Consider the following 21,113-nt stretch of genomic DNA (forward strand, 5'->3'; position numbering starts at 1 on the left):
CTGTGATCTGCTTTTTTTCTACAAAATTAAACAACTGAATGAACATCCTCCGAGGCCGGTGATTCCATAATTTTTTGTCAGGGGTTGTATTCACGATTCTATCATGCCTGTACTTACAGTATGACTAAAATCAGCCTGGATGAATGCTTCTGTGCTTTAAAAAAATCCAGTATTTTATCAAATTCTTAGATGTACAAAGTGCAAGACGAGGAAAGATAATACAGGGTGACACTCCCCCACCCACCAAAAAAGAAACAGAACCCATAAAAATTGTAATAAATCCTACAAAGGTCCAGCAAATGCCTTAATGGCATTGACATGTTGGGGAAGACTATTGTTTCAATCTTCTTTCCAAACATGTCTTGGTCAACCAAGGAAATGACATTTTGCCTGGAAGCCTATTTCACCAACAAATCATACTATATGGAGCATCACTTGGAAAGAACATGACTTTTATGCAAAGCGACCAAGATAACTGAAACTTTGGGGAATGATCGTACAGCTTTCTGTAAGATTTGTAAAGTATCATCTCTATGACAGTGTCCTTGAATATTTGTGGATATTGTTCATGTTGCACAGTTATGTACATCATTAGGAAGAATCAGGTGAAAATGCAACATATTTTTTTTATCAGTGCAGTAGATAAAAGTGTCATCTGAAGGCAGAATGGTATAAAATGGATTTTCTTAAAATCACTGTGTGAAATTTCAGCCAGAAGGTACACGGGAGCTTCATGCCTAGATTTGCTCTGTTTTCTTGTATTAAAAGCCTTCTCTGTTCCACTCCCCAGTGAAGTTGTAAAACTGTAAAGGTTCTTCAGTTACAACCGCGGAAGTGTTATCATACAGTGTTGTATTGTTTCTATGTCTTAATGATTGATGATGATAAAGGGAACTGCATTTATATAGCACTTTTCCATCTGAATCAGACGCTCAAAGCGCTTTACAATTATGCCTCACATTCACCCCGATGTCAGGGTGCTGCCATACAAGGCACTCACTACACACCGGGAGCAATAGGGGATTAAAGGCCTTGCCCAAGGGCCCTTAATGATTTTCCAGTCAGGTGGGGATTTGAACCCATGATCTTCTGGACTCAAGCCCAACACCTTAGCCATTAGACCATCACCTCCCTATCCATCTCTGAGTTGTCTGAAGAAAACTGGGTGTAGAAGTGGTGATTTGTATGAAACATAACACTAATATTTAGTTTTATTTCCCAATTACTTATGGGTTCTGAAAATGGGGGCACTGTGTATATGAATAACTGTAATTTCTAAATAGTTCATGGAATATTTCCATTAAACTCCTTAAATTAAAGCTCCTTAAATCAGTAGCACATGCAGATTGTTCAATTTTAACAACAGGAAAAACACCTCTGTTGAAAGCCTTAAGGACAAGTTGGAACATGTCCTGCCTGTTAAACAATTTCTCATATACTCACTCCACTGAAAGCCATCAAAAGCCGCCTGGATTTTACAAATGATTATCAACACGGAGGTGTTTTTCCTGTGCCGCCGCACCGCGTCGGCTGCGTCCCGACGCGCGGATCCGTCCGCACGTCTTTCATTAAAAAAATCTCCTTTAACAGTGGAATATCCGGATAAAATGCTGAAACCGACTTCTTCTGAAACTTCTCTGTTCTCTCACGACGTCCTGGATCAATAGAGCCTGAAATGTGAAGGTTTTCAGCTTGAACAGGCTGACGACGGCGGCTGAGAGCGCTGAGCGACGTCTCGCACCGTGGGAAGTCCTTAAAGGGACAGAATCACCTCAAAATCTCTCATCAGCCGTTAAAATGTTCACTGAAAACCAGCTTAATTTTTCGAACCGTGTCCACTTCGATGTGTCTCACAAGTTTAGAAAAAACTTTGATCAAACAACGCGCCAGTCTCTCAGCAACTTCTCAGACAAAGGAATTCCGACGAGGGGCTGGACGACTCCTCCCACAAGGAGTGCTCACAGGCGAATGACGTCACCGACAGGCGTGGAAAAACTCACGCATGCGCACGAGGGTTCAAGCATGTCTGACGTAAAAACATATGAATGAAATCCATATAGTTTTTGAAAAAAATAAAAAGGACCCTTACTTTATTGACAGCCCTCGTATCTCCAATCTGATTTAAGAACATCTTGAGATGCCCCAGGTTCAATTAGAGGATATGGCTGAGGCTGGGGAAGTGGGCGCTGAGCTGCTTAGACCATGACACAGACTGGGATAAGCGGCATAAAATGAATGAAAGAATTTTTGCTGTTATGGTTTTATGGTCTTATGTTTAACTATTTTTACATACAGTGTGCTTGGTTTTATGTGTTAATATTATGTTTTTACCTTTTTATTAATTGATACTGTCAACCACTTTGAGACCTTGTGTCTGTGAAAAACCCTACAAATAAACTTTATTGATGTACAAACTTACACACATCAAAATCATATGGATCCCATCATACTGGACCAAACGTTTGTGTTTCTGAGAGTCCAGAAGTCTATTTTTAATATAACTATAGTGCACAAAGAGAATCATTTATATTATATATACTAAATACATTTAATTAGTTTCATTAATTGCATATTGTTTTCTAGATCAAGTAGAGGTAAATGAAAATATTGATTTACTTTGCAGTTTGCATTGCTACAGCAAATACCTGAACAAGTCTAAAAAATTAAACTCAGATTGCAGCCTAAAGAGAGTGATTAGAGATACTGATGAGCTGTTGGGCTCAGAAAATATGGCTCCAACAAGAAAAACAAGACAAACTCCCCCAAACGGAAAGTAGCACAAGATGTTGAATATTGAGTCGACTGTGTCTAAAATCTGGTGCAAGTATGAACATTATGGGAAGGAAATCATACGGCATAGCCAAAGGAAGAGGTCAAAGTGTCAGGAGAGAGAGTGCAAAAAAAAAAAAAAAAACAACCCTCACAACTTGATATCATGATAACATGTAATGCCAGAAAAGGGGTTTCTTGTGTATTTCTAAAGACAGTGAACAGATGTTTAAAAGAAAATATACTTAGTGCAAAATGTATGTTTTCTTTCAGAGGAATCTATGAGGCCATAATTTGGAGTTAAAGGTATAATCTGAGTGAAACAATCTGTGAAGAAAATGAATATTGCATTAAAAATGTGTGTGTACAAGAGGAGTAAATTTTCATGGCTCAGGGCCTGCTGACCCAGAGATGAACTCACTCGCCTGGTAATTTTCTATGAAGAAGATTTTTTAACACCTGCATCCTGACCAAGAGTGAACTCACTGGATGGGGGATTTCCAAGAAATTAACTAATTTGCATTTGTATGATATGTCATTAATAACTGTTTTTATTGGTGTAAGAAGTGCTACGTTTAGAAAGGCCACCCACTTTGGGTGGAGTTTCTGGCCCCTGAAGTGTACAGAAATGCTTGTACAGTACACTGTCTTGAGGAAAAACCTTTGAGGAAATGTTTTTTTTTTTGTTTTATGATTGAGCAGCTAAAACACTTGGACTCTTGTCTGGTGAGTAGGGACTGATTCTCGACCACATTGATTTTCTGCTCGTCTTTACGCACGTTTATCTTTATTACGGCTTCCTTTAATTGCAGTCTGACGTCTGATGGAGCAGCGCGGCGCGCACTCGGGCTCGGCACACGAAGAGTTAATGAGACGTGGAAACAAGCAGCCGTGGGCCCACATGCTGAGAGACGCCGGGTGGGCGCCTCCTCACACAGCTGACCGGGAGCAGTGAAGTCGTACTTGTTGATCTCCGTCGGTGCGGAGCTGGACGGAATGCGGACAGGAGGAGCAGCGGCGAGGAGGAGCAGGAGGTGGTTGGTGAAGGAGGAGGAGGAGGCGACAGGAGATGTGCTGAAGATCTGTGCCATGCCAGGCAGAGGAGGAGGAGGTGGATTGGGTGAGACCCTGCCAATAACAAACCAATAACGGCGCCTGCTTCTTTTTGAACGCTTCGGTTTCTGCAGCGGATCGATTGTCGATACGTGCGTCCTCTGCGCAGCAGGATGACACCAACTCCACACGGTATCGTTTTTAATCTTTCAGTGCTTGGATTTTGAATTGTGTTGCAACACATTATCCGCCGCATACTCTGCGTTAAAACTGCACCAGAGGTTTGTCTATGATAAACACGAGACACGCGAAGCGTCTGCGCTCCCAATAACGCGCAGTTTCCGTCGATTACGCATCACACTCATCTTCTCTTCCTTCTTAATGTGGCCGCACATCACAGCGCGAGGAGGAAAAACGCACGTTTATCGTGCCAAATGCCGCCTTTTTTTTTTATCAAAATACCAGGATGGAGGCTCAACATGAGTGTTTATTTCTTAACGCACGTCCGAAATGAACAGAATGGCCTAAAGGCCTAAAGTTTGTGTGACAGTAGGGCACATGTGCATGCCTGAGTTTGCACCATTTAACGACTCGTGAAGTTTTTGTTTGTTTGTTTGTTTTTTTGTTTTTTTTTTGTCAGTGAAACGTGTCCCCTTCAGCATTTCCTGTAGTTTCAGCACCATCAGAGTGGACAGCGCTCCACCCACAACACCGCATGGGCGGCGGAGCAACAAACAGCCAAGATGTTGGGATGGAGACCATAAACACACAGCACATCATAATCCTATAAGTCTGAAATATCTGATGCTCAGTGGGGTCCTTTTAGAACAGGATGTGTGGAATGACTAACTATGTAAGAGTTCCATTTTTAAGCCCCTAATTAGAAATGTATGATTGTGCAGACAAGGTGTTCATTGTGATTCATCTGAAGCAGAGGCGATTTTAGACTTCCAGTTTTAGGGGTGCTTAGCACATTTGGGCGGCACAGGAAAAACACCTCCGTGTTGATAACCATTTGTAAAATCCAGGCGGCTTTTGATGGCTTTCAATGGAGTGAGTATATGAGAAATTGTTTAACAGCTGGACATGTTCCAACTTGTCCTTAAGGCTTCCAACAGAGGTGTTTTTCCTGTGGCAGAGCGTCGCAGCGGCTGCGAACCGACGCTGCAATGCGTCCGCACGTCTTTCATTAAAAAAAATCTCCTTTAACAGTGGAATATCCGGATAAAATGCTGAAACCGACTTCTTCTGAAACTTCTCTGTTCTCTCACGACGTCCTGGATCAATAGAGCCTGAAATGTGGAGGTTTTCGGCTTGAAACAGGCTGACGACGGCGCCTGAGAGCGCTGCGCAACGTCTCGCTCCGTGGGAAGTCCTTAAAGCGACAGTATCACCTCAAAATCTCTCATCAGCCGTTAAAATTTTCACAGAAAACCAGCTTAATTTTTCGAACCGTGTCCACTTCGATATGTCTCACAGGTTTAGAAAAAATTTTGATCAAACAAAGCGCCAGTCTCTCAACAACTTCTCAGACAAAGGAATTCCAACGAGGGGATGGACGACTCCTCCCACAAGGAGTGCTCACAGGCGAATGACGTCACCGATAGGCGTGGAAAAACTCACGCATGCGCATGAGGGTTCAAGCATGTCTGACGTAAAAACATATGAATGAAATCCATATAGTTTTTGAACAAAATAAAAAGGACCTATACTTTATTGACAGACCTCGTATATACAGGGTTCTAGCTTGGATAAAATTTTAGCGTAGTGGTAATGTTGAGGGAGCGAAGTGACGTGGGGGGGGGGGGGGGTGTTGATAGTGCGGAAGGGGGGAAGCTTTTGAAAATTCAAGGTAAAAATTGGCCATTCTAGGGTTACCCAAAGGGGAAAAGCCAGGTACGACAGCCCAAGTCCCTTCATCATGTCCAGAAGGCTGGGGAAGTTTGTTGAGTGGGCAATCTCATTCTGGGTTAGCCAGGACATGGCCCTCAGTGAGGCAGTCGGAGTCCGTGGACATTTTTAAGTCAAGACTTAAAACATATTTTATTCTCTTTCTTATGAGTAGTTTTTATTTTGTTATGTTTTATTCTTTTACTTCTGTTTTTAATTAGGTATTTGAATTTTTTTTTTTAAATTTATTTTAATTTTTTATGTTGAACTGTTCTGTGTGAGGCACCTTGAGACGGCTTTTGTTGTAATTTGGCGCTTTATAAGCTGATTAAGTTGAAATTGAACAACATTTTATTGAGTCTTAAAGTAAATAAATATGAAATTGGTTACTGGATCCTTAAACTCTGGACATAATAAACTCTACATGGTGGATCCTTGATCTCTGGACATAAACAGAAATAAAATCTGTTAGTTTTTGTCAAAAGCATTTCCTTTCAGACATTATTACTGGCATTAATGTATTTCCATACCTATGAGCTGCAGCTCTTGCAGATGTGCTGCAGGTCAGGTTTATAAAGAATGCAAGACGTCTCATTTTGGGAAGAAAAAACGTTTTGGTCGACTGTAGTTTATTGTCTGTATTGCAACGTTTGTAAAATGTGTAATTTTATTTAAAGCGGCGATTCGTTTTGAAGTTATTAATTTCGAGCGGACTCTGTCTCGGTAGAGAGCCGCGCAGCGTTTAAAGCTGTGACAACGGAACGGAGGATGATTCTCGTTTCTCGACTGCAAGACAAGAGTCCCAGTTAGTGACTTTAATCCACACAAAAGTGACTCATGATATTTTAATGGCTTTCAGAGGGGTTAAGAAGCGGACTTACCGCTTCTGAAGAGCAGCGAATCAAAGAGCCACGAGCCATTGAATCGAAGCATTGCTTCGATTGCGAAGCATTGCTTCGATCCACGCTTCAAACTGGAGTCGCGCTGCAGAAACGGTTGATTACAGACGTTGTATTGAAAATCATAACGGTCCAAAATTATAGCGTAACGAGCCGTAACGCAAGTGCTAAAAATAGGCTAACTCCATCCCCGATCAATGATTCACAAAAAACTGATACTTGGATAAACTTGTTGAAAATGCTGCAATTTTATTGCATCATTTATACCATTTTTCCCCCAGTGAGGCTTGAATTAACTTGTACTCTAAATGTGCTTGTTGGTGATTACTTGACAGTTGACAGTTGTAGATGAATATGTTATTTTGAGATTATATATGAATCTTTTTTTTCTGAATTTAAATGGAACTTTTAATATGAACAATCCTGTTTTTACAGTAAACCACAAGGTCTTCAATGAGGGTTTTGTTTGAACACTGTTTATTTTCTAGTTGTTGCAACTTCAATTTTATTTTAAAATGTAAATGTAAGAAATAATGAAAAAAAAATCTGGCGTGTCCAAACCTTTTGACTCGTAGGGAAAAATTTGTATAATTAGTCTTATGAGCCTATAGTTATTGAAGATTTTTTATTTCATCTTAACAGATTATTATGTCATAGAACACTCACCCTGGTATCACTTTTCAATTACATTTAGACAGTTTTAGGCATTACTTAGATTGTGTTTTAGTTTTGGCTATTCATTTATTTATTCTACAAACTGATTGATGTCTTGGTTTTTCTGGCAGCACGTACATCCACATTGTAAGTCATAAAAATACAGTAGTTGCAGTTGTTATGATCAATCAATCAATTTTTTTTATATAGCGCCAAATCACAACAAACAGTTGCCCCAAGGCGCTTTATATTGTAAGGCAAGGCCATACAATAATTATGTAAAACCCCAACGGTCAAAACGACCCCCTGTGAGCAAGCACTTGGCTACAGTGGGAAGGAAAAACTCCCTTTTAACAGGAAGAAACCTCCAGCAGAACCAGGCTCAGGGAGGGGCAGTCTTCTGCTGGGACTGGTTGGGGCTGAGGGAGAGAACCAGGAAAAAGACATGCTGTGGAGGGGAGCAGAGATCGATCACTAATGATTAAATGCAGAGTGGTGCATACAGAGCAAAAAGAGAAAGAAACAGTGCATCATGGGAACCCCCCAGCAGTCTACGTCTATAGCAGCATAACTAAGGGATGGTTCAGGGTCACCTGATCCAGCCCTAACTATAAGCTTTAGCAAAAAGGAAAGTTTTAAGCCTAATCTTAAAAGTAGAGAGGGTGTCTGTCTCCCTGATCTGAATTGGGAGCTGGTTCCACAGGAGAGGAGCCTGAAAGCTGAAGGCTCTGCCTCCCATTCTACTATTACAAACCCTAGGAACTACAAGTAAGCCTGCAGTCTGAGAGCGAAGCGCTCTATTGGGGTGATATGGTACTACGAGGTCCCTAAGATAAGATGGGACCTGATTATTCAAAACCTTATAAGTAAGAAGAAGAATTTTAAATTCTATTCTAGAATTAACAGGAAGCCAATGAAGAGAGGCCAATATGGGTGAGATATGCTCTCTCCTTCTAGTCCCCGTTAGTACTCTAGCTGCAGCATTTTGAATTAACTGAAGGCTTTTCAGGGAACTTTTAGGACAACCTGATAATAATGAATTACAACAGTCCAGCCTAGAGGAAATAAATGCATGAATTAGTTTTTCAGCATCACTCTGAGACAACACCTTTCTAATTTTAGAGATATTGCATAAATGCAAAAAAGCAGTCCTACATATTTGTTTAATATGGGCTTTGAATGACATATCCTGATCAAAAATGACTCCAAGATTTCTCACAGTATTACTAGAGGTCAGGGTAATGCCATCCACAGTAAGGATCTGGTTAGACACCATGTTTCTAAGATTTGTGGGGCCAAGTACAATAACTTCAGTTTTATCTGAGTTTAAAAGCAGGAATTTAGAGGTCATCCATGTCTTTATGTCTGTAAGACAATCCTGCAGTTTAGCTAATTGGTGTGTGTCCTCTGGCTTCATGGATAGATAAAGCTGGGTATCATCTGCGTAACAATGAAAATTTAAGCAATACCGTCTAATAATACTGCCTAAGGGAAGCATGTATAAAGTGAATAAAATTGGTCCTAGCACAGAACCTTGTGGAACTCCATAATTAACTTTAGTCTGTGAAGAAGATTCCCCATTTACATGAACAAATTGTAATCTATTAGACAAATATGATTCAAACCACCGCAGCGCAGTGCCTTTAATACCTATGGCATGCTCTAATCTCTGTAATAAAATTTTATGGTCAACAGTATCAAAAGCAGCACTGAGGTCTAACAGAACAAGCACAGAGATGAGTCCACTGTCCGAGGCCATAAGAAGATCATTTGTAACCTTCACTAATGCTGTTTCTGTACTATGATGAATTCTAAAACCTGACTGAAACTCTTCAAATAGACCATTCCTCTGCAGATGATCAGTTAGCTGTTTTACAACTACCCTTTCAAGAATTTTTGAGAGAAAAGGAAGGTTGGAGATTGGCCTATAATTAGCTAAGATAGCTGGGTCAAGTGATGGCTTTTTTAAGTAATGGTTTAATTACTGCCACCTTAAAAGCCTGTGGTACATAGCCAACTAACAAAGATAGATTGATCATATTTAAGATCGAAGCATTAAATAATGGTAGGGCTTCCTTGAGCAGCCTGGTAGGAATGGGGTCTAATAAACATGTTGATGGTTTGGATGAAGTAACTAATGAAAATAACTCAGACAGAACAATCGGAGAGAAAGAGTCTAACCAAATACAGGCATCACTGAAAGCAGCCAAAGATAACGATACGTCTTTGGTATGGTTATGAGTAATTTTTTCTCTAATAGTTAAAATTTTGTTAGCAAAGAAAGTCATGAAGTCATTACTAGTTAAAGTTAATGGAATACTCAGCTCAATAGAGCTCTGACTCTTTGTCAGCCTGGCTACAGTGCTGAAAAGAAACCTGGGGTTGTTCTTATTTTCTTCAATTAGTGATGAGTAGAAAGATGTCCTAGCTTTACGGAGGGCTTTTTTATAGAGCAACAGACTCTTTTTCCAGGCTAAGTGAAGATCTTCTAAATTAGTGAGATGCCATTTCCTCTCCAACTTACGGGTTATCTGCTTTAAGCTACGAGTTTGTGAGTTATACCACGGAGTCAGGCACTTCTGATTTAAAGCTCTCTTTTTTAGAGGAGCTACAGCATCCAAAGTTGTCTTCAATGAGGATGTAAAACTATTGACGAGATACTCTATCTCACTTACAGAGTTTAGGTAGCTACTCTGCACTGTGTTGGTATATGGCATTAGAGAACATAAAGAAGGAATCATATCCTTAAACCTAGTTACAGCGCTTTCTGAAAGACTTCTAGTGTAATGAAACTTATTCCCCACTGCTGGGTAGTCCATCAGAGTAAATGTAAATGTTATTAAGAAATGATCAGACAGAAGGGAGTTTTCAGGGAATACTGTTAAGTCTTCTATTTCCATACCATAAGTCAGAACAAGATCTAAGATATGATTAAAGTGGTGGGTGGACTCATTTACTTTTTGAGCAAAGCCAATAGAGTCTAATAATAAATTAAATGCAGTGTTGAGGCTGTCATTCTCAGCATCTGTGTGGATGTTAAAATCGCCCACTATAATTATCTTATCTGAGCTAAGCACTAAGTCAGACAAAAGGTCTGAAAATTCACAGAGAAACTCACAGTAACGACCAGGTGGACGATAGATAATAACAAATAAAACTGGTTTTTGGGACTTCCAATTTGGATGGACAAGACTAAGAGTCAAGCTTTCAAATGAATTAAAGCTCTGTCTGGGTTTTTGATTAATTAATAAGCTGGAATGGAAGATTGCTGCTAATCCTCCGCCCCGGCCCGTGCTACGAGCATTCTGACAGTTAGTGTGACTCGGGGGTGTTGACTCATTTAAACTAACATATTCATCCTGCTGTAACCAGGTTTCTGTAAGGCAGAATAAATCAATATGTTGATCAATTATTATATCATTTACCAACAGGGACTTAGAAGAGAGAGACCTAATGTTTAATAGACCACATTTAACTGTTTTAGTCTGTGGTGCAGTTGAAGGTGCTATATTATTTTTTCTTTTTGAATTTTTATGCTTAAATAGATTTTTGCTGGTTATTGGTAGTCTGGGAGCAGGCACCGTCTCTACGGGGATGGGGTAATGAGGGGATGGCAGGGGGAGAGAAGCTGCAGAGAGGTGTGTAAGACTACAACTCTGCTTCCTGGTCCCAACCCTGGATAGTCACGGTTTGGAGGATTTAAGAAAATTGGCCAGATTTCTAGAAATGAGAGCTGCTCCATCCAAAGTGGGATGGATGCCGTCTCTCCTAACAAGAGCAGGTTTTCCCCAGAAGCTTTGCCAATTATCTATGAAGCCCACCTCATTTTTTGGACACCACTCAGACAGCCAGCAATTCAAGGAGAACATGCGGCTAAACATGTCACTCCCGGTCTGATTGGGGAGGGGCCCAGAGAAAACTACAGAGTCCGACATTGTTTTTGCAAAGTTACACACCGATTTAATGTTAATTTTAGTGACCTCCGATTGGCGTAACCGGGTGTCATTACTGCCGACGTGAATTACAATCTTACCAAATTTACGCTTAGCCTTAGCCAGCAGTTTCAAATTTCCTTCAATGTCCCCTGCTCTGGCCCCCGGAAGACAATTGACTATGGTTGCTGGTGTTACTAACTTCACATTTCGCAAAACAGAGTCGCCAATAACCAGAGTTTGATCCTCGGCGGGTGTGTCGTTGAGTGGGGAAAAACGGTTAGAGATGTGAACGGGTTGGCGGTGTACACGGGGCTTCTGTTTAGGGCTACGCTTCCTCCTCACAGTCACCCAGTCAGCCTGCTTTCCCGGCTGCTCGGGATCTGCCAGGGGGTAACTAACGGCGGCTAAGCTACCTTGGTCCGCACCGACTACAGGGGCCTGGCTAGCTGTAGAATTTGATCAGTGAGGTTTAGTGCCGTGTGCAGGAGGACCTGGTTTAGCACAGCGACAGCAGCACTCCACTATAAGGCTGGATGGAGAACACAGATGGTATACTGCACATAAATGGGTTCAGGATAAGAAATATATGAAAATGAATTATTTATTGAATTAACAGCAAAGCATAGAAAGGACAGACAAGATCTAATGAAGTCCTTAAAAATAAGAAAAATTAAAATGTGTGACTTAAAAGTCAGAATTCATACCAAAACACCAGTAACACAAGTAAGACACCCCCACAGTCTGATACACATATTCAATTTACCCTTAGCTTCACTTTCCATCCTTTGCTATTCTCAGCGTCCATATCTACTATCACGTAAGGTCTATAGAGTGCACAAACCTCACCTGAAGCTTTTTTTGCTTTTGAAAAAAATGCTCTGATATCCATCACTGCACTGCAGGCTTGGTTTGCCACTTACTGCCAACAAATAAAAATACAAAATGAGTTTTATGATTTATGCCTTTTTAGCAGGAATTGAAATTATTCACTTATTATCATGCTGTGCATTAAACTTTGTGGTAAAGTTTAGTGTCTTAATTCTGAAATATTTAGTTAAGGACCTTAACTAAGCATTTAAGGTCAGATCTGTGTACATGGTATTTGATGTAGGAGAGGGATTTGTTAATTGAAGCTACACAGATTGAAGGGCGAGCACCATTTAGTAGCTGACAAGAGGATTTAGCTGGAAAAAAAAAGACAACACTGAATCAATCTTACATTTGACCACACACAGCACACACTAATTTGCAGAACAATATATTGTGTTTAGCGATAGGTAGCCAGGTGAGTAAAATAAGCACTTTTCAGAAAGTTGCACTTACTCTTCACATTCAGAGTCATAAACTGTGAATAAATACCTCGCAAATGTGACAGTTGCCTGGCAATCACTTGACAGCGCAACTGGGCGAGGCGCTCACAGGACAGCGCCTCTGCTAAATGAGCGCCACCCGCAGCAGCACCACGTGACACAAACACATGCCAGAGCAGAGAGACGAATGTAGGCGCGCTTCGTGGATTGAACCATTTGCCCAAGAAGGGGAGATGATCAAGTTACTGTGTGTTCTTGTAATACATATTTTGGCATAATGCTTGAAATAGGTTGTTTAAAAAAATAGTAGTATAGAAGCATATATATATATATATACAGGGTTGTAGCTAGGATAAAATTTTAGCGTAGTGGTAATGTTGAGGGAGCGAAGTGACGGGGGGGGGTTGATAGTGCGGAAGGGGGGAAGCTTTTGAAAATTCAAGGTAAAAATTGGCCATTCTAGGGTTACCCAAAGGGGAAAAGCCAGGTACGACAGCCCAAGTCCCTTCATCATGTCCAGAAGGCTGGGGAAATTTGTTGAGTGGGCAATCTCATTCTGGGTTAGCCAGGACATGGACCTCAGTGAGGCAGTCGGAGTCCGTGGACATTTTTAAGTCAAGACTTAAAACATATTTTATTCTCTTTCTTATGAGTAGTTTTTATTTTGTTATGTTTTATTCTTTTACTTCTGTTTTTAATTAGGTATTTGAATTTTTTTATTTTTATTTATTTATTTTAATTTTTTTTATGTTGAACTGTTCTGTGTGAGGCACCTTGAGACGGCTTTTGTTGTAATTTGGCGCTTTATAAGCTGATTAAGTTGAAATTGAACAACATTTTATTGAGTCTTAAAGTAAATAAATAAATATAAAATTGGTTACTGGATCCTTAAACTCTGGACATAATAAACTCTACATGGTGGATCCTTGATCTCTGGACATAAACAGAAATAAAATCTGTTAGTTTTTGTCAAAAGCATTTCCTTTCAGACATTATTATTGGCATGAATGTATTTCCATACCTATTGTTGTGTGGGCCGCCAGAAGAGGAGGTACTGCTGGCCCACCACCAGAGGGCGCCCTGCCTGGAGTGCGGGCTCCAGGCACCAGAGGGCGCAGCCGCCTCACAGGAGCAGCTATGGTGACAGCTGTCACGCATCACCTGCAACAGCTGTTACCAATCAGCAGGGGTACATCAGCAGGACGACGTCTCCACCTCTTTGCCGAGATATCGTTCTACCTGGAAGGTAATATTCTCAGCTGACTGCTTGACAGTAACCTTTTGTGATTTTTGTGAGTGATAAGAGACCTTTTTTTCCAACGAGAGGTGGAGGTAGCTTTCCTGCCGTGCGGATTACTGGGTGCAAACGCGCCCACCTTTAATTGTGTTTTTGTTCCTCGCCAGCAGTACCAGGTCCGACACGCGGAGGCAGTAGCCACCTGGGAGTTCGGGACTTGGCGGCTCCAGTATTCCCGGGGTCTGGTGGCGGAGGAAATCGTGTGGTTCCGGTTCTGCTTTGGACAGGTGTCTCCTATCTTCGAGCCTGCCCACACGACACCTTTGTGAATTGATTCTGATCTATTGTTGTAATCTGTTGTATTTGTTGTGCACATTCACAACAGTAAAGTGTTGTTATTTGACCTACTCCATTGTCCGTTCCTTTGCGCCCCCTGTTGTGGGTCCGTGTACCGACACTTTCCCAACAGGATATCTTGGCCAGCGTCATGGATCCCGAGGGGCGTCAACCGGCTGTTGAACGGCCAATGGAAGAACAGGGCGCACAGGCGTCCGCAGGAGGAATGATCGGTGAGTTGCAGCGGATCCTCACCGCTTTCACGGCTCGGTTGGATTTAATGACCGAGCAGAACGTCCTCCTTAACCGCAGGGTGGAGGCTCTCGTCGCGCAGGTGGAAGCGCGCCCTCAGGGCGCTGCTGTGGCTCTCCCTCCTGTCGACCCTGTGCGTAACAGTGACGTTCCACAGGTCGTTCAACGACCCCTCCCACCTTCCCCGGAAGCATACATAAGCCCTCCAGAGCCGTACGGAGGTTGTGTGGAGACGTGCGCGGACTTTCTTATGCAGTGTTCGCTCGTCTTCGCACAACGTCCCGTCATGTACGCGACTGATGCTAGTAAGATAGCTTATGTCATTAATCTGCTTCGCGGCAAGGCACGCGCTTGGGCTACAGCGCTTTGGGAGCAAAATTCACGGCTCCTTCTGATATATGATGGGTTTGTGAGGGAGTTCAGAACAGTGTTCGATCACCCAAATAGAGGAGAGACCGCTTCAGCCGTGCTGCTGTCAATGAGACAGGGGCGCCGGAGCGCAGCTGTTTATGCAGTCGACTTCCGCATCGCGGCTGCGAGGTCCGGCTGGAATAACACTGCCCTCCGTGCCGCCTTCGTAAACGGACTGTCGTTGGTCCTGAAGGAGCTCCTGGTGGCCAAGGACGAACCGCGGGATTTAGACGGGCTTATTGATCTCGTTATATGATTAGACAATCGGTTAGAGGAACGCCGTCGGGAGCGAGGCGAAGGACGTGACCGGATACGCGTCGCCCCTCTCCCTTCCGGGTTCGAAAAGGGGCCGCCCTCCCCACGCTCCACAGCCGCAGCGCTTTGTGGGGCAACAGCTCCCCCTGGTGACGTTGTTAGGGAAACGCACAGGGCCAAAATGGGGAGGCTGATCCGTGGAGAGTGTTTTCTCTGCAGCTCAACAGAGCACACACAGAGAGACTGCCCCAAACGGCCAAAACGTCAACACTCACCCTTAGAGACTGGGCTAAGGGGGGGTCAAGACATTCAAGTGAGACACACACAAATTGCCACACGACTCCCAGTCACAATCCTGAGCGGGGATTTAACCCTTCAAGCCCGAGCACTGGTGGACACGGGGTCAGAAGGGAATCTGCTAGACAGCAGATGGGCAAAGGAGGTAGGGCTCCCTCTGGTGGCGCTTCCTTCGCCATTGCAGGTGCGGGCACTAGATGGCACCCTCCTCCCTTTACTCACACACAAGACACAACCAGTAACTCTGGTGGTGTCTGGAAACCACCGGGAGGAGATTGAGTTTTTTGTGACTTCTTCTACCTCCCGCGTGATTTTGGGCATCCCATGGATGTTAAAGCACAATCCCCGGATCGATTGGCCGTCTGGGGTGGTGGTTCAGTGGAGCGAAACCTGCCATCGGGTGTGTTTAGGATCCTCGGTTCCTCCCGGTTCCCAGGCTAAGGAGGAGGTCAAAGTCCCTCCCAATCTGACGGCAGTGCCGGTTGAGTACCACGATCTTGCTGATGTCTTCAGCAAGGATCTGGCACTCACCCTTCCCCCGCACCGTCCGTACGATTGTGCCATTGATTTGGTTCCAGGCGCTGAGTTCCCGTCCAGCAGGCTGTACAACCTCTCACGACCTGAGCGCGAATCAATGGAGACCTACATCCGGGACTCATTAGCTGCCGGGCTGATCCGGAACTCCACCTCCCCGATGGGGGCAGGTTTCTTTTTTGTGGGCAAGAAAGATGGCGGACTTCGTCCATGTATTGATTACAGGGGGCTGAATGAGATTACGGTTCGCAACCGATACCCGTTGCCATTATTAGATTCCGTGTTCACCCCCCTGCATGGAGCCAAAATCTTTACTAAGCTGGATCTTAGAAATGCGTATCACCTGGTTCGGATCCGGAAGGGAGACGAATGGAAGAGGGCATTCAACACCCCGTTAGGTCACTTTGAGTACCTGGTCATGCCGTTCGGCCTCACAAACGCCCCCGCGACGTTCCAAGCATTGGTTAATGATGTCTTGCGGGATTTCCTGCACCGATTCGTCTTCGTATATCTAGACGATATACTCATCTTTTCTCCGGATCCTGAGACTCATGTCCGGCATGTACGTCAGGTCCTGCAGCGGTTGTTGGAGAACCGGCTGTTTGTGAAGGGCGAGAAGTGTGAGTTTCACCGCACATCTTTGTCCTTCCTGGGGTTTATCATCTCCCCCAACTCCGTTGCTCCTGATCCGGCCAAGGTTGCGGCGGTGAGAGACTGGCCCCAACCCACTAGCCGTAGGAAGCTGCAACAGTTCCTCGGCTTTGCAAATTTCTACAGGAGGTTCATTAAGGGCTACAGTCAGGTAGTTAGCCCCCTGACAGGTAGTTAGCCCTCCCGAAGCTCCCAACAGCCCAGGAGACAGCGGACCTCCTGGTCCACCACGTCGTCCGGCTGCATGGGATTCCAACAGACATCGTCTCCGATCGCGGTCCCCAGTTCTCCTCGCAAGTCTGGAGGAGCTTCTGCCGGGAACTGGGGGCCACGGTGAGTCTCTCGTCCGGGTACCACCCTCAGACCAACGGGCAAGCAGAACGGGTAAACCAGGAGGTGGAGCAGGCCTTGCGCTGCGTGACTGCCGCACACCTGGCGGCCTGGAGTACCCATTTGGCCTGGATCGAGTATGCCCATAACAGCCAGGTGTCTTCAGCCACCGGCCTCTCCCCTTTTGAGGTATGTCTGGGGTATCAGCCCCCGTTGTTTCCGGTGGTTGAGGGAGAGGTCGGTGTGCCCTCGGTCCAGGCCCACCTGCGGAAGTGCCGTCGGGTGTGGCGTGCCGCCCGTTCTGCTTTGCTAAAGGCCCGGACGAGGGCAAAAGCCCATGCAGACCGTCGCGGACCCCGGCCCCTGCGTATCGGCCTGGGCAGGAGGTGTGGTTATCCACAAAGGACATCCCCCTCCAAGTGGACTCCCCCAAGTTACAGGACCGTTACATCGGCCTATTCAAGATCCTGAAGGTCATCAGTCCAGCCGCAGTGAGGCTTCGGCTGCCGGCCTCACTGCGGATCCATCCTGTGTTTCATGTGTCCTGGATTAAACCTCATCACTCCTCACCCCTCTGTACTCCGGGTCCGGCGCCGCCTCCTGCCCGGATCATCGATGGCGAGCCGGCTTGGACTGTACGCCGGCTTTTGGATGTCCGTAGGATGGGCCGGGGCTTCCAGTATTTGGTGGACTGGGAGGGGTACGGCCCCGAAGAATGCTCCTGGGTGAAGAGGAGCTTCATCCTGGACCCGGCCATCCTCGCCGATTTCTACCGCCGCCACCCGGACAAGCCTGGTCGGGCGCCGGGAGGCGCCCGTTGAGGGGGGGGGGTCCTGTTGTGTGGGCCGCCAGAAGAGGAGGTACTGCTGGCCCACCACCAGAGGGCGCCCTGCCTGGAGTGCGGGCTCCAGGCACCAGAGGGCGCAGCCGCCTCACAGGAGCAGCTAGGGTGACAGCTGTCACGCATCACCTGCAACAGCTGTTACCAATCAGCTGGGGTACATCAGCAGGACGACGTCTCCACCTCTTTGCCGAGATATCGTTCTACCTGGAAGGTAATATTCTCAGCTGACTGCTTGACAGTAACCTTTTGTGATTTTTGTGAGTGATAACAGACCTTTTTTTCCAACGAGAGGTGGAGGTAGCTTTCCTGCCGTGCGGATTACTGGGTGCAAACGCGCCCACCTTTAATTGTGTTTTTGTTCCTCGCCAGCAGTACCAGGTCCGACACGCGGAGGCAGTAGCCACCTGGGAGTTCGGGACTTGGCGGCTCCAGTATTCCCGGGGTCTGGTGGCGGAGGAAATCGTGTGGTTCCGGTTCTGCTTTGGACAGGTGTCTCCTATCTTCGAGCCTGCCCACACGACACCTTTGTGAATTGATTCTGATCTATTGTTGTAATCTGTTGTATTTGTTGTGCACATTCACAACAGTAAAGTGTTGTTATTTGACCTACTCCATTGTCCGTTCCTTTGCGCCCCCTGTTGTGGGTCCGTGTACCGACACTTTCCCAACACCTATGAGCTGAGCTACTGCAGATGTGCTGCAGGTCAGGTTTATAAAGAATGCAAGACGTCTCATTTTGGGAAGAAAAAACGGTTTGGTCGACTGTAGTTTATTGTCTGTATTGCAACGTTTGTAAAAGGTGTCATTTTATTTAAAGCGGCGATTCGTTTTGAAGTTATTAATTTCGAGCGGACTCTGTCTCGGTAGAAAGCCGCGCAGCGTTTAAAGCTGTGACAACGGAACGGAGGATGATTCTCGTTTCTCGACTGCAAGACAAGGGTCCCAGTTAGTGACTTTAATCCACACAAAAGTGACTCATGATATTTTAATGGCTTTCAGAGGGGTTAAGAAGCGGACTTACCGCTTCTGAAGAGCAGCGAATCAAAGAGCCACGAGCCATTGAATCGAAGCATTGCTTCGATTGCGAAGCATTGCTTCGATCCACGCTTCAAACTGGAGTCGCGCCGCAGAAACGGTTGATTACAGACGTTGTATTGAAAATCATAACGGTCCAAAATTATAGCGTAACGGGCCGTAACGCAAGTGCTTGAGGGGTGCTTGTGCACCCCTAAAAATAGGCTAACTCCGTCCCCGATCTGAAGAGCTCCATCAGGATGATTCATAAAATAAATCTCAGTGCAGATGAAGTGATAATCGTAAGTAGCCGGAAACATCATGAAACAGTAACATATGTTATCAGGTCCATCATGTAGCTGCTCATTTCTGGTGATCAATGATTCACAAAAAACTGATACTTGGATAAACTTGTTGAAAATGCTGCAATTTTATTGCATCATTTATACCATTTTTCCCCCAGTGAGGCTTGAATTAACTTGTACTCTAAATGTGCTTGTTGGTGATTACTTGACAGTTGTAGATGAATGTTATTTTGAGATTATATATGAATCTTTTTTTCTGAATTTAAATGGAACTTTTAATATGAACAATCCTGTTTTTACAGTAAACCACAAGGTCTTCAATGAGGGTTTTGTTTGAACACTGTTTATTTTCTAGTCGTTGCGACTTCAATTTTATTTTAAAATGTAAATGTAAGAAATAAGGAAAAAAAAATCTGGCGTGTCCAAACCTTTTGACTCGTAGGGAAAAATTGGAATGTCAAAAATAGTGAAATATTTCAGAGTTGTTTTAACTCTTAATGTTTTCTTAACATTCAATGTTAAATTTTGTACAGTTGTTTCTCAGAGTTGATTACATAAATGTTGCATGGACTACTGTGGAATGTTATTTAACCCTTTGAAAGTGTGATTTTGAGCCAAGTGCAAAATGAGAAAAAGTTACATACTGTGGCTTTTCGTTGATGGTGTGATGACACCCTATAACCAGAAGGTTATGCTTTCAGACTAATCCAAAAACCTTTAAGAATGCCAAAACAATTAGAATTTTTTTTAAAAATATGACCTATGTTAAAGTACACTCTACAGTGTTGAATATAGACTTTATGTGTCATAAAGTATCATTGTAAGTGTCATAAAGTTCCACAACTATTGAAGTGTTAATATTTGAACCAGTGAGAATGAACTCAGCAATAATATTTATTTTAGTTTTAAAATGTTAAGGATGAAATAAAGTGGGGGGGGGGACTTGTCATTTAAACTAGACTTGTAGAGAGTTAAATCAACACTTATCTGATCAAAGCCAACTCCATCATGTGTTGATGTATGCTTGGATCAGCTATTGTGAATTGTATTCCTCCATTTGCCTGAATGATGGTGAACTGGAATACAGACTTACTGTAGAGAAACCTTGTGGGCCTGAACTGGGTGATTGAAGTGACTTGAAAGCATTTGATGGAATAACTTTAAAACATTACAATATCAAGGTAGTTTGGGGTGAGTTCAAGTCATGTATGAGTGTGGCTGGGAAGTTGCATCAATATGTGAGCAAGCTATATTAGATTAATTGCATCCTGGGAACACCTTGAGGAGATGTTAGAGATCCATCTAGTTTGGGGTGCACTATGCTATGAAAAACCACCTTCAACTGATACTGATCTGGCAACAGTTCACTGACTGACACATCCTATTTCACTGTTTCTGTGTAGGCTCTCAGTTGTCCAGGTGGTTTCCATAGTAGAGAAGCTTGTCCAGGTGGTTTCCATAGTAGAGAAGCTTGAATCTTCGACTGGACTGGGTTGTTTGACGTCAGCACGTTTCGCTTCAAATCGCAGAAGCTTCCTCAGCTAAAATTCTTGCTCTGGTAGTCTGACTTCTGTCTTGACTCTTGTAGAGAAGAATAAAACAGAAGCCAACAAAAGCTGGAGTTTTTAACCTAATCAGACCCCTCCTACCGAGAGGCTGACTGCTACAGGCTAGTGACTAAACAATAGCTCTAATTAGCACCTATTGTGCTCTAGTTAGCATCCTCCTAATGACAGGTCAGCTGTCCCTCCTAATGATGGGATGGAAGCCTCTCCTGATGGCTCCCTTGACAACTCTTCTGATGACGTGAATGACTCATTACCATGAACAAAAGACTGAAACTGCTTTGACCTGAGTACCCCATTGTAAACAGCGGACAAAGCGTGTCTGAGACCCCCTCCCCGGTTAAGGCTGGTTAAGGTTAAGGTTAAGTTTTAAAATCTTAGCCAGAGAGAAGAAATGGTTTGAGAGAGGTGTCAAGGAAGCATTCTTTGTAAAACAGTTGAAACCCAGCCTTAACCGGGGAGGGGGTCTCAGACACGCTTTGTCCTCTGTTTACAATGGGGTACTCAGGTCAAAGCAGTTTCAGTCTTTTGTTCATGGTAATGAGTCATTCACGTCATCAGGAGAGTCGTCA

General features: G+C 44.0%; 1 protein-coding gene across 2 annotated transcripts in view; it reads left to right on the plus strand.

Annotated features, from left to right (window-relative positions):
* The first annotated feature begins 3,672 nt into the window (after positions 1–3,672).
* The window catches only part of kcnb1 (potassium voltage-gated channel, Shab-related subfamily, member 1), an 80,680-nt gene continuing 63,239 nt past the window's right edge, over positions 3,673–21,113 (plus strand). Inside the window, exon 1 of one of the 2 annotated variants that reach the window (XM_034166376.1) lies at positions 3,673–4,014. The gene's annotated coding sequence lies outside the window, so the exon portion shown is untranslated. The remainder of the gene's footprint in view (positions 4,015–21,113) is intronic. The other variant, XM_034166377.1, reaches the window with a different exon arrangement.

This window comes from Thalassophryne amazonica, chromosome 3 (assembly GCF_902500255.1).
Source record: "Thalassophryne amazonica chromosome 3, fThaAma1.1, whole genome shotgun sequence".
Classification (NCBI taxonomy): Eukaryota; Metazoa; Chordata; class Actinopteri; order Batrachoidiformes; family Batrachoididae; genus Thalassophryne; species Thalassophryne amazonica.